Below are 9958 nucleotides of genomic sequence, written 5' to 3' on the forward strand. Positions count from 1 at the left end.
GGTTCTAATACAGATACCCATCCCATGGTTGCTTTGTGTTAGCTATTTAATGTCTCTGGGCCTCACCCACCCAGCGAGAACCACACTGTCTACCTCACGCAGCCACCGACTAACTCAATAAGAGGAATTATGTGAAGTGTGGGCAAAGGGTAGGTCCACAGTAAATGTTAGCTCCCTTCCCCTGGTTCCAGATATAAAACTAAAATCTGGATCTAAGACCCGATGAGAAGTCAGATGTAAAAGTATAACGGAATGAACCTTGCCTCAGCAAATAGAATAGAAGTCGGCCCCAAAAGTTCAGTCAGTGAGAATCAGAAAAATCAAATCTCAGTTAGAAAATTAGCAGATGTGTGAGCCATCTTAAAGACATTTTGGCAACTTAAAATCAGAGGTAGAATGCATTGACCCTGTCAGTTACCCCGGCTTTTAAAAAGAGACGCCAGAGAACTTTCTCGGCAGGGTGAGGAACCAGGGCTAAAGGCTGGACGGGATAAGGGAGATTTTAGGTCAGTCCTTTTCCTGCAGGGTCTGTATTTGCTGGTGTTGCTGTTGTTTTGTTGTTGTTGCTAGTGTTCCCATTATAGTAATGTTTCTTTTATTCAAAAGCATTTACTATTTTCAATCTCTCTGGAAACTTATACAGATATCAAAGACAAAATTGGTCAACTCTAGTTTTAAAAATATCAATTTTAAAAGCAGCATTTTGAATTCATGGAAACTTTGAACTGGGCTTCACTAGAGACTAGGTTTCAGTCATTAATCGAGTGGAGGCTCAAAACGTCATTTGTCTATCCTCAGAGTCACAGAGCTAGTGTGTGGTGTGGGAAAAGTTCAGTCCAGTCCTGTGGAGCCGGAATCATTCTAGCTGGGTCTTCTGAAGGATGCCCTGAGAAGGTGTTGGTCCTGTGTGGAAGATTCTGAGGCCCAAGAAGGTTAAGTAGCTGGCCTGAGGCAGCTGGCGGCAGTCAGGTCCTGTGACGACAGAGTGTGGTATTCTTTATTAAAAAGGCAGTGTTGGGGTGCCTGGGTGGCTCAGTCGGTTAAGCGTCTGACTCTTGGTTTTGGCTCAGGTCATGAGCCCATGGGGCGTGAGACTGAGCCCCATGTGGGGCTTCATGCTCAGCGGGGAGTCTGCTTGAAGATTCTCTCCCTCTGCCTCTCCCCCTGTTCGTTCTCTCGCAAATAAATAAATAAATAAATAAATAAAATGGGCATTGTCTCTCAGGCCCAAGGGGCTCTGAGTCTGGACAGGCTGCTGGAACGTGTGGTCCCTCTTAAGACAGGTCTTCTTTTATGGGGAATGGGAGGGCCTCGGAGTCTAGTGAGCAGGGTATTAGCCAGGGAGGTCCAGGAAGATATATAATGTCATGGTCTAACACTTGGGTTCTGGTGTCAGACCAGTTGAGTTCACATCCTCCTTGTACCTCTTCTTTCCAGTTGTGCAATTTTGAACAAATTACTGGACCTTTCTGTGCCTCACACTGAGATGGGGAAACTGAAAGACTCCATAAGAATCTGCTTTTTGCTCCTTTTCATGCTTCTGTCCTTGTTAGGATCTGTACCCTCACCCCACTTCATTCATGCCTATGTAAATAGCATATGTCCTCCTTGTAAGGGACAAGGAATTAATGATTTCTCTAGAATAGATAACATCTAAGGAAAGACCAGGTGAGAATGACCAGAGGGAGCCATCATATGCATATTCCAGATCATGGGTGCTAGACATCTCAAAGCCCTTGAGGTTCAAGGAATAACACCTGGGCCCTCATCTGTGTTCTGACTGGTTCCTGGGTGCCTGAGGGGGTACATAGACTATCCTCAGTGAAAACCTCAGACCCTGAACAAAGAAGAGACTCCTGCTGCTTTCCTTTTTGAGTCTCCTGGACACTCTGTCTGTATCTGCTCTCTCTATATGTTCAATAAACTCTTATCTCATTTCCTGCTGGCTCCCATTTGATTTCCATCCTACATGAAGCCAAGGACCCGCTTGGCTAGTTCTGGGGGACCCCCTCTGGATCCCCCAGACCTAGCCTGTTGGCATCAAAACTACCTGGCTATGACATGGGGATGGTATTTAATGCAGTGCTTGGCTTATAGTATGTGTCTAATGAAAGTAAGCTCGTCTGATTAGTTGAAGTCAATTCGGCAGTCATGTATGGTGCATCTACTATGTGTCATGACCTGTGTCAAGGCACAGGAGACTCAGAAAGAGTCAGGACAGACCTGGTCTCTGCTATCATGGAAAGCAGCTAGAAAGGCAGGTGGGGAACACTGACATGAAATAAGACACAAATATGCTGAGTGGTATGAGAGGGGAAAAGTTGGATGCTGTGTAACCCTCCTCCTAGGCTGGGACCAGGGCAGGCCTACCTGAGGCAGGAATGCTTGAGGGGAGGCTGGAAGGATGAGTTGCCCCAGGTCCTTGCAGGAGGGAGGGCGGGGAGCACACAGCACCATGCAGGCAGAACCAGGCACTGGGTGTATATTCAGCAGCGGGCAGAGAGGACTAGGTCCTCAGCAGCAGTTCTGGGCCCCGCTGGGGTCTCTTGTTTGCAGAAAAGTACAGAACTCACACAGGGCAGTCTCTCAAGAGCCCCCAGCAGTGAGGTTGGCATTCCACTCCTGGCAAGGCCCTCAAGTGTTGCCCACAAAGCAAAGTATTTTTATTTATTATGGACAAATGATGTTCCGTGTGACATAGCAGACCCAGCAAGCACTCTCCTGAGTGGGGTGTATAGGTCACGACTTCCCTCAATTGTGCATTTATTGCAGGCAGGTTGTCTGCATTTTTATCTTTGAAAAGCATCTTCAGAGAGCTTTTTGTCTAAGAGGAGAGGCTTGTAGGCATCCATTCAGGAAGCCCTCGGGGAGCATTCCAGGGTCTGTGTGTGTGTGTGTGAGAGAGAGAGAGAGAGAGAGAGAGACAGAGAGAGACAGAGAGAGACCACAGCAGAAGTTGTGGGTCCCCATGCTTGGTCATGGGCCTGACCTACTTGAATTATTGTTGGATCTGCAACCATAGGGGATACCAGTGGCAAATGGCTCTCAAATAGTTGTTGTAGCTGAACATCAAAGAAACCCTGGGATCGGGCAGAGGCACGCCTCCTGCAGTAATTTACAAGACAGCCGATTGAATGTGGCCCATTTCCCCCCTAGGCCTGGCTCTGAGGTGGCCTAATGACTCAAGACTGGGGTCTGATGAAGAAGGAACCCCCAGTGACCAAGGGAACCCAGAACGAATGAGAGGACTCCCTTGGACTTTTCCTCTCTGTGCTTCAGTTTTCTCCTCTGTAAAAAAAGACTAATAGCACCTTTTGCCAAGAGTGGCTTTGAAGAAGAAATGAGTTCACACATATGGAATGCTTAGAAGAGGGCCAGGCCCCTAGCGAGGGCCTGATAAATGCTGCTGTTACTATTGCCACTGTCCTTACTGTTATTATGGTTTTGCTCTAGTTGTTGCTGCCAACCTTCACTTTTTCCTCTTCTTGCCATTTACCCCTTTAAGCTGAAGCCTGTGGGGGGTGGTCAGTGGACTTCATCTGAGCAGGTCCAGCCCTAGTAGCCCTGGGTAGGAAAAATCCTATAGATTCGAGCTTCTCTGAGTCTGTAATAACACCATGTAGCCTCTGTCTCCAAATCAAGAACAGAAGCCAGGACACTTGCACTTGAAACAACCCAGAGCTCAGAGCTCAGAGGCCCCTTTGGGTCTTGGTAGGGATGTCTGCAGCACCACAGTGGCCGTCCCCACGGCAGCAGAGTCAGGAAAGACACGAGAGGAGGCTCCTTGATGTTGGAGGAAATAGGAAATCAACGGAATTTTTACTCAAGTTTCTAAATTTCTGACAGCAAATTTTGTTTTGATTTACACACTGCTGCTCTTAGCATCAGATTTAGCTCTTCTACCTGACCCAGAACATTTGTGATTTACAAACTGGAAAATAAATGGGTTTGCATCCTGAGATAGTCTTACAACCACTCCAATAAATTCTTCATCAGTGGCTCTCAGCTCTTAGCCACTTCCTTTGCGTTTGGCTGTTCTGTGAGTTATAGGTGAATAAATCCTATTTTATGGAGCCCCTTTCCTGCAGATACATTCAGCCCATTTGTCTCTCCTGAAGATAGGAGCTTGTGCATTTTGTTAGAATTAGCGGAGGAGTGTTTGGTCTGTTCGGCAGGTCAGACTTTCTTGGTGGAATTCCTCCTTCTTCAGAATGCTGAGTGCCTTCCTCCCTATCAGTAGGCATCTTGTCCCCCACGAGCCCCTTCCAGCCTGCCTTTCATCCTCCGGCAGCTGATTACCTGCTGTGCTTGCTGCTCCAGCAGAAGCCTACTTTGCAGCATTTCCTGGGAGTGAATTCAGCCTGAAGGGGCTTTGCCTCCGCCTTTGAGATTAGCAGATTCAGTGGGTGGCCACCTGAATGCACACAGAACTCCTTTTTCTAAGTAACTCCCGAGACCTGAGCTTTCCAACACTTGTAACTTTAAACCTCAATCCACCTAGGGGAGGGAGGGGGCCTCAGAAGATGACTTTGCAATGCACATCTCGGTCCTGATAAGAGTCTCCATTAGCCCACCCTCACTGGTTGTGTTATCGGGGAGGTTGGTGGGCCATGGGCTCGGGATGGAAAAACAAAAATACTGGCTATACTGGATTGATTGTTGATAATGTCATTGTTGATTAATTAGTTAAGATGAGGTCATACTGGAGCAGGATGGGCCCTTAATGCAATATGACTGATGTCCTTATAGAAGAGAAGAGAGACACGGAGACACACACACACACTACAGGGAAGATGATGTGAAGGCCTACAGGGAAAATGCCATGTGACTATGGAGAGAGGGATTGAAGTGATAAAGATGAAAACCAAGGAGCACTAGGAATTGCCTGTAACCACTAAACACTAGGAGAGAAGCGTGGAGCACATTCTCCCTCTGGACCCCAAGAAGGAGCTGACCAGTGGACACCTTTACTGTGGACTTCTGGCCACCTGAGCTGTGAGAGAATAGATTTTTGTTGGCTCAAGTGACCAGATTGTGGCACTTTGTTATGGCAGCCCTGGGAAATAAATACACTACCATTTTAGGATGAGTGGGAAGATGAGCATCAGCCAGGGTGGCTGAGATTTTTCATTGCAGACCTGAATGCAAAAACTCTGTTCTTCTTGTGTCTGGGAGCCCCTAGGGCTATTGAACAAGCTGGGAGTTGACTAGGCTAGGGTTTCTCAGATGGTGGGTCTTAATCCATTGGTGGGTTACAAGATGAATATAGACCTTCATTTTACAAAATAAAATAGAATTATGTAGCAAAGAAAGAAAATCCCAATGTAATACACAGTGCATTCGCTTCAAATATGTATATTTATGATGCTTTCTATGTGTCTTTAAAAACATATGGGTTGTGGTCAAAAAAGTTTGAAAAAAATTGTATTGGGCAGGGCTTCTGTCTTTTTATCTTCACAACAAATTCTTTGAAACATGTTGTATTACCCTGAACTTTATGCATCAGAAGAGTACAGCTCAGAGCTTACACAGCCTGTCTATATAGTAAGTGGTAAAGCTGGGAATTGAATGCAGAACTGTCCCATATTTGCGCTTTCCCCCAACCCCACACTGCTTCTACCCAGCTCTAAGAGCTGAATTGGAACTAAGCAGGACTTTGGTCTTGGACTAACATGCCGTGCTATTTTCCCAGTTCCCCCAAGGTAGATGGAGATGCCAATGGCCAAGGTGGCTCAGCAAGCTGCTGCCCCTTGGCCCTGGAATCAGGAAATCTGTCCCTTGAGGCACCTCAAGAACTTGACTATGAAAGGGACTCAAAAAGAGTTTAATAGTTTGCTTTGGGTCCAGGGGAGTGGGCTCATGGGCAGCCTCCCTTGAACCCCTGACCTTGGCATTGGTTGATTTTTGCACTGGGTCACAAAGAGTTGGCAAGGAACACGTGTGTCTTAAAAGAGAGTCCTGGGAAGAGAGCCTGCTCACCTCAAATACTAAATAACAAATGGTGGGCTTTCAGGCCTGATGTCCCCTTGAAGACTGTATTATTCTCATTACCAACAACAGCTGGTCAACCTAGACCCCCTCCCAAAAAAGAACTGAATTGTATTTAGTGCCCCATACACATTTCCTGTCCAAGTGTGTCTAAGTGGAGTTTGGGGGTAGGATGTTTGGGAGAGAGGAACAGTGGGTACATTGAGGAATGCATGTCCGAAACCCTTTAACATTAACATCTGTTAGGCTCATCGTCACCCTAAGTCACAGCCATTTATGTGTTTCTGCTCCTTCTATTTCACCACTGCCCAGTGATAACATATGAAGATAGAGGGGAACGTGAGATTACTCCAATATAAGTGTATTTATTGGAGGGGGTCTTAGAAAGAGGAGGTCATTAAATATTTATTTTAGGTGATTGGGTCAGTCCTTCACTGAGGGGAGTTCAAGCAAGATATATCAGCTTTCTGATTGGAGGGCAAGAGCCAGACGATCCAGGCACCATCTGGCTCACTTCCTCTGCAAAGTCCCAATAAAATGAAGGGATTTTCCCCCAAGATTAGAGGGCTCTTGTGTTCATCTCCCCAGGCTTGCCAAACAAGACCAGATGGCGGTTGGCTGGTGATGTGGGGAGCCAGGGTCACCAACCTGGCAGGGTAAGATGAGGGTTGCTTCTAAAAGTGCCATCAAAATGGCCACCTCTGCATGTAATCACTTTGAGACCTCAGGGCTCTTTAGCTGTTCCATCTTCTACCAGAGTAGTTGGTTAAAGAGTCTCAATAAGGTTGCAATAACTCTAAATGCCACATTGCTCTCAATGGCTCCAAAATCCTCCGAAAGCACTAACCTCTTCCTAGACACCAAAATTGCTACGCAGCGAGGTGCATTTGTACCATACTTAATAATGACAAAGTGTGTTCACATGCATTCTTACGTGAGGTAGACAGGGAAGGAATTACTATTTTTTCCTCTTATTTATTCAATTTGTGTTACTTTAATTTCACCTCCTTTGAAATGTACGGATCTGAAGTGCCCAGTCAGATGACTTGAAGCATATAATGGTGTAACTCACACTCCTATCAAGTTAGGGAGCATTTACACCACTCAGAAAATAACCTTGTGTTTCTCTTCGTAGTCAAGCATGCATTCTCCCATCCACAAGGGGTATCATTTATCACTGCAAGTTCCAGAACTTCATATAAATGAAAGCATACAAGATGTACTCTTTTGTGCTTGGCTTCTTTTGTTCAGGATAATGCTTCTGAGATTCATGCCTGTTGCTAAGTGTACTAGTTGTTCCTTTTATTGTTGAGTCATATTCTTTGTGTGGATATTCTATTATTTGCTTACCCATTAAATGGATATCTCAATTGTTTCTAGTTTTTAGCTATAATGAATAAAACTGTTATGAACATTCAGGTGCAGGTATTTTTGTGGGCATATGTTTTTTATTTCTCTTGGCATAATACCTAGGAATGAAATATGCTGGGCTATAAGAGAAATACATGTTTAATTTTTATAAGGACCTGCCAAAGAGTTTTCCAAAGTGGCTTCATCATTTACACTCCCACCAGTTATTGAATGAAAGTTCCACTTGCTCCACATTCTACCATATTTGCTACATATTCTCACTATATATATAAGTGTTATTCTGTTAATGTGGTGAAGTATGTTCTTGATAATTCTAAATTAACCTTGAGTTTCTGAGATAAAACCCACTTGGTCATGATGTGTTATCATTTTGCATATTGCCAAAGTCTATTTGCTCATATTTTTTTTATGGGTGTATAAAATTTAATAACAAAAAGGTCAACAGTCAGCCACATCCTGTCCTTGTCAGTCATCCTCTCTACCCTTATAAATTTCAGTACAGTCAAGGTTGGTTGCACAACGGGGTCCAAAGCAGCCCTTGGGAAGCACTATCCCTCAAATGTGGAGTATGAATGACTCAGAGAGATACAAAACTCAGCACCTCTTTCATTTAAGAAAAAGAAAAGTGGAGAAATTTGGTTAAAAAGAGCTAAAATATTCTCATAGCTGCCTGGGGAGTAGATCTTAATCCTTCCACATAGATGCCTTCGGATCCACAGGTGGCCATTTGGACTAATACCAAACTGAGTCCATTACTCATTCCCTCTCCGGCTCTTCTTGTGGCTTTTCTTAGATCTTTCCGGAGACTTTGAGTGGCTCCTGTGTCTATGACTACGGTGACGACCTGGGGACTTGGAGCGGGATCTGTGCCGTCTGTCTCGAGATCTGCTGCGGTGACGTCGTGGGCTTTTGCTCCGATGCCTTTCTCGGCGAGGGGAGGGGCTCCTCCTTCTAGGAGACCGACTCCCCCTTCTGGGAGACCGGCTCCTACTCCTCCAATAGCGCAGTGTGGGAGAACGACCGGGCTGGTCCAAGTCTCGGTAGCTTCTCTGGCGGTGATCAGGTGAGGGTACTCCCTCCAACGTCTCATCCTCCTCTTCCTCCTCTTCACTGGACTCCACATCATCCATGTCCTCTTCTAGAGCGCTGACCCGAGGCTCCAGCTGCTCAGCTTCCTCCAGCACATAACGTTTCTGTAGCCGGGGTAGAATGATATCACAGACTCTCTCCCTGTGCAGCAGCTCATCAATAAACTCATCTACATGCATCAGTTCAAACTCCCCATTTCGGTTCTGGCTCTTGATTTTTTGATAGTCGTTGTAGAGAGGCTCTAAGTACTTGTAGCAATCAATTGCAGTGCCTGTCAGCCTCGTGTAAAGTGCTCCCAACATACGGACATATTTGAAATCTTCATTTTTGATAAACTCTACAATGATATCCTTCTCAGGTTGAATTTGAAGCATCTTCAAGGTCAAACACAGAAAGGGAGTTGGCTTTATGTTGCCACCATAGACACCACCCACAAACCTCAACTCCATGGCTTTATGGACTACAAGTTCAGCCGTCAGTCCAAAGCACTCCTCTTTCCAGTACTTGGGACTCATAGATTCGCGTCCGAATGATCTTCTCCACCAGATACTGAGGATTGGTGCCGTGGATACTGTGCGCATCCTTCACTGTACGGTTCGCCATTTTAGAACGCCTCTGCTCATATTTTTGTCAGGATTTTTGTTTCTACATGCACAAGTAATATTGTCTGAGATTTTTCTTTTATGTGGCATACTTGTCAGGCAGGCTTCAGTATCTACATAATTTGAGCCAGGAAGTGTTTACTCCTTTATTTTCTGAAAAAAAAATTATATAAGATTGGCATTATGCTTGATATAGTTCACCAGTGTTTTCTTTGGGGGAAAGTTTTTAGTTACACGTTCAATTTCTTTGGCAAATAAAAGAAAATTTAGATTTTTTATTTCTTCTAGATTCAGTTTAATTTATGTCTTTCAAGGAATTTATTCATTTTACACAAGATGTTGAATTTATTGGTGTAAAATTTTCATGACATTCCTGTATTATAATCTTTTTACTGTCTGTAATGTTTGTAGTGGTTGTAGTGATGGTTCTGCTTATATTTCTGAGATTTGCATTCCCCCCCTTTATTAGTATGGTAATGGAGTTATCAATTGTATTAATATTTTTTAAAATAATTTTTTATTTCATTGATTTCCTCTATTGCTTGTTTTCTCTTTCATTATTTTCTTTCATCTTTCTTATCTTTTTTTTCTACTTTGTCTCTGCCAATTCGCTCTTTTCCCTCCTAACTCCTTAGGGTGATATCTTATATCATTAGTTTTAAATCTTTCTTCTCTTCTTATATAATCACTTAAAGCTTTATATTTCCCTCTAACAAATCCTTTGATTGCATTCAACAATTTTTAATATGTAGTATTTTTATTGTCATTCACTTAAAAACATTTCTCATTTCTTTTTTTTTTTAAAGATTTTATTTATTTGACAGAGACACAGGAAGAGAGGGAACACAAGCAGGGGGAGTGGGAGAGGGAGAAGCAGGCTTCCACAGAACAGGGAGCCCCATGTGGGG

At 44.2% G+C, this 9958-nt stretch overlaps 1 pseudogene; it reads right to left on the reverse strand.

The window, feature by feature from the left end:
- Positions 1-7774: 7774 nt before the first annotated feature.
- LOC112821685 (pre-mRNA-splicing factor 38A pseudogene) lies at positions 7775-9057 on the reverse strand (annotated as a pseudogene).
- Positions 9058-9958: the final 901 nt, after the last annotated feature.

Source organism: Callorhinus ursinus, unplaced genomic scaffold (assembly GCF_003265705.2).
Source record: "Callorhinus ursinus isolate GAN/ISIS: 27379988/994484 unplaced genomic scaffold, GSC_fseal_2.0 scaffold10, whole genome shotgun sequence".
In the NCBI taxonomy this organism is placed as follows: Eukaryota; Metazoa; Chordata; class Mammalia; order Carnivora; family Otariidae; genus Callorhinus; species Callorhinus ursinus.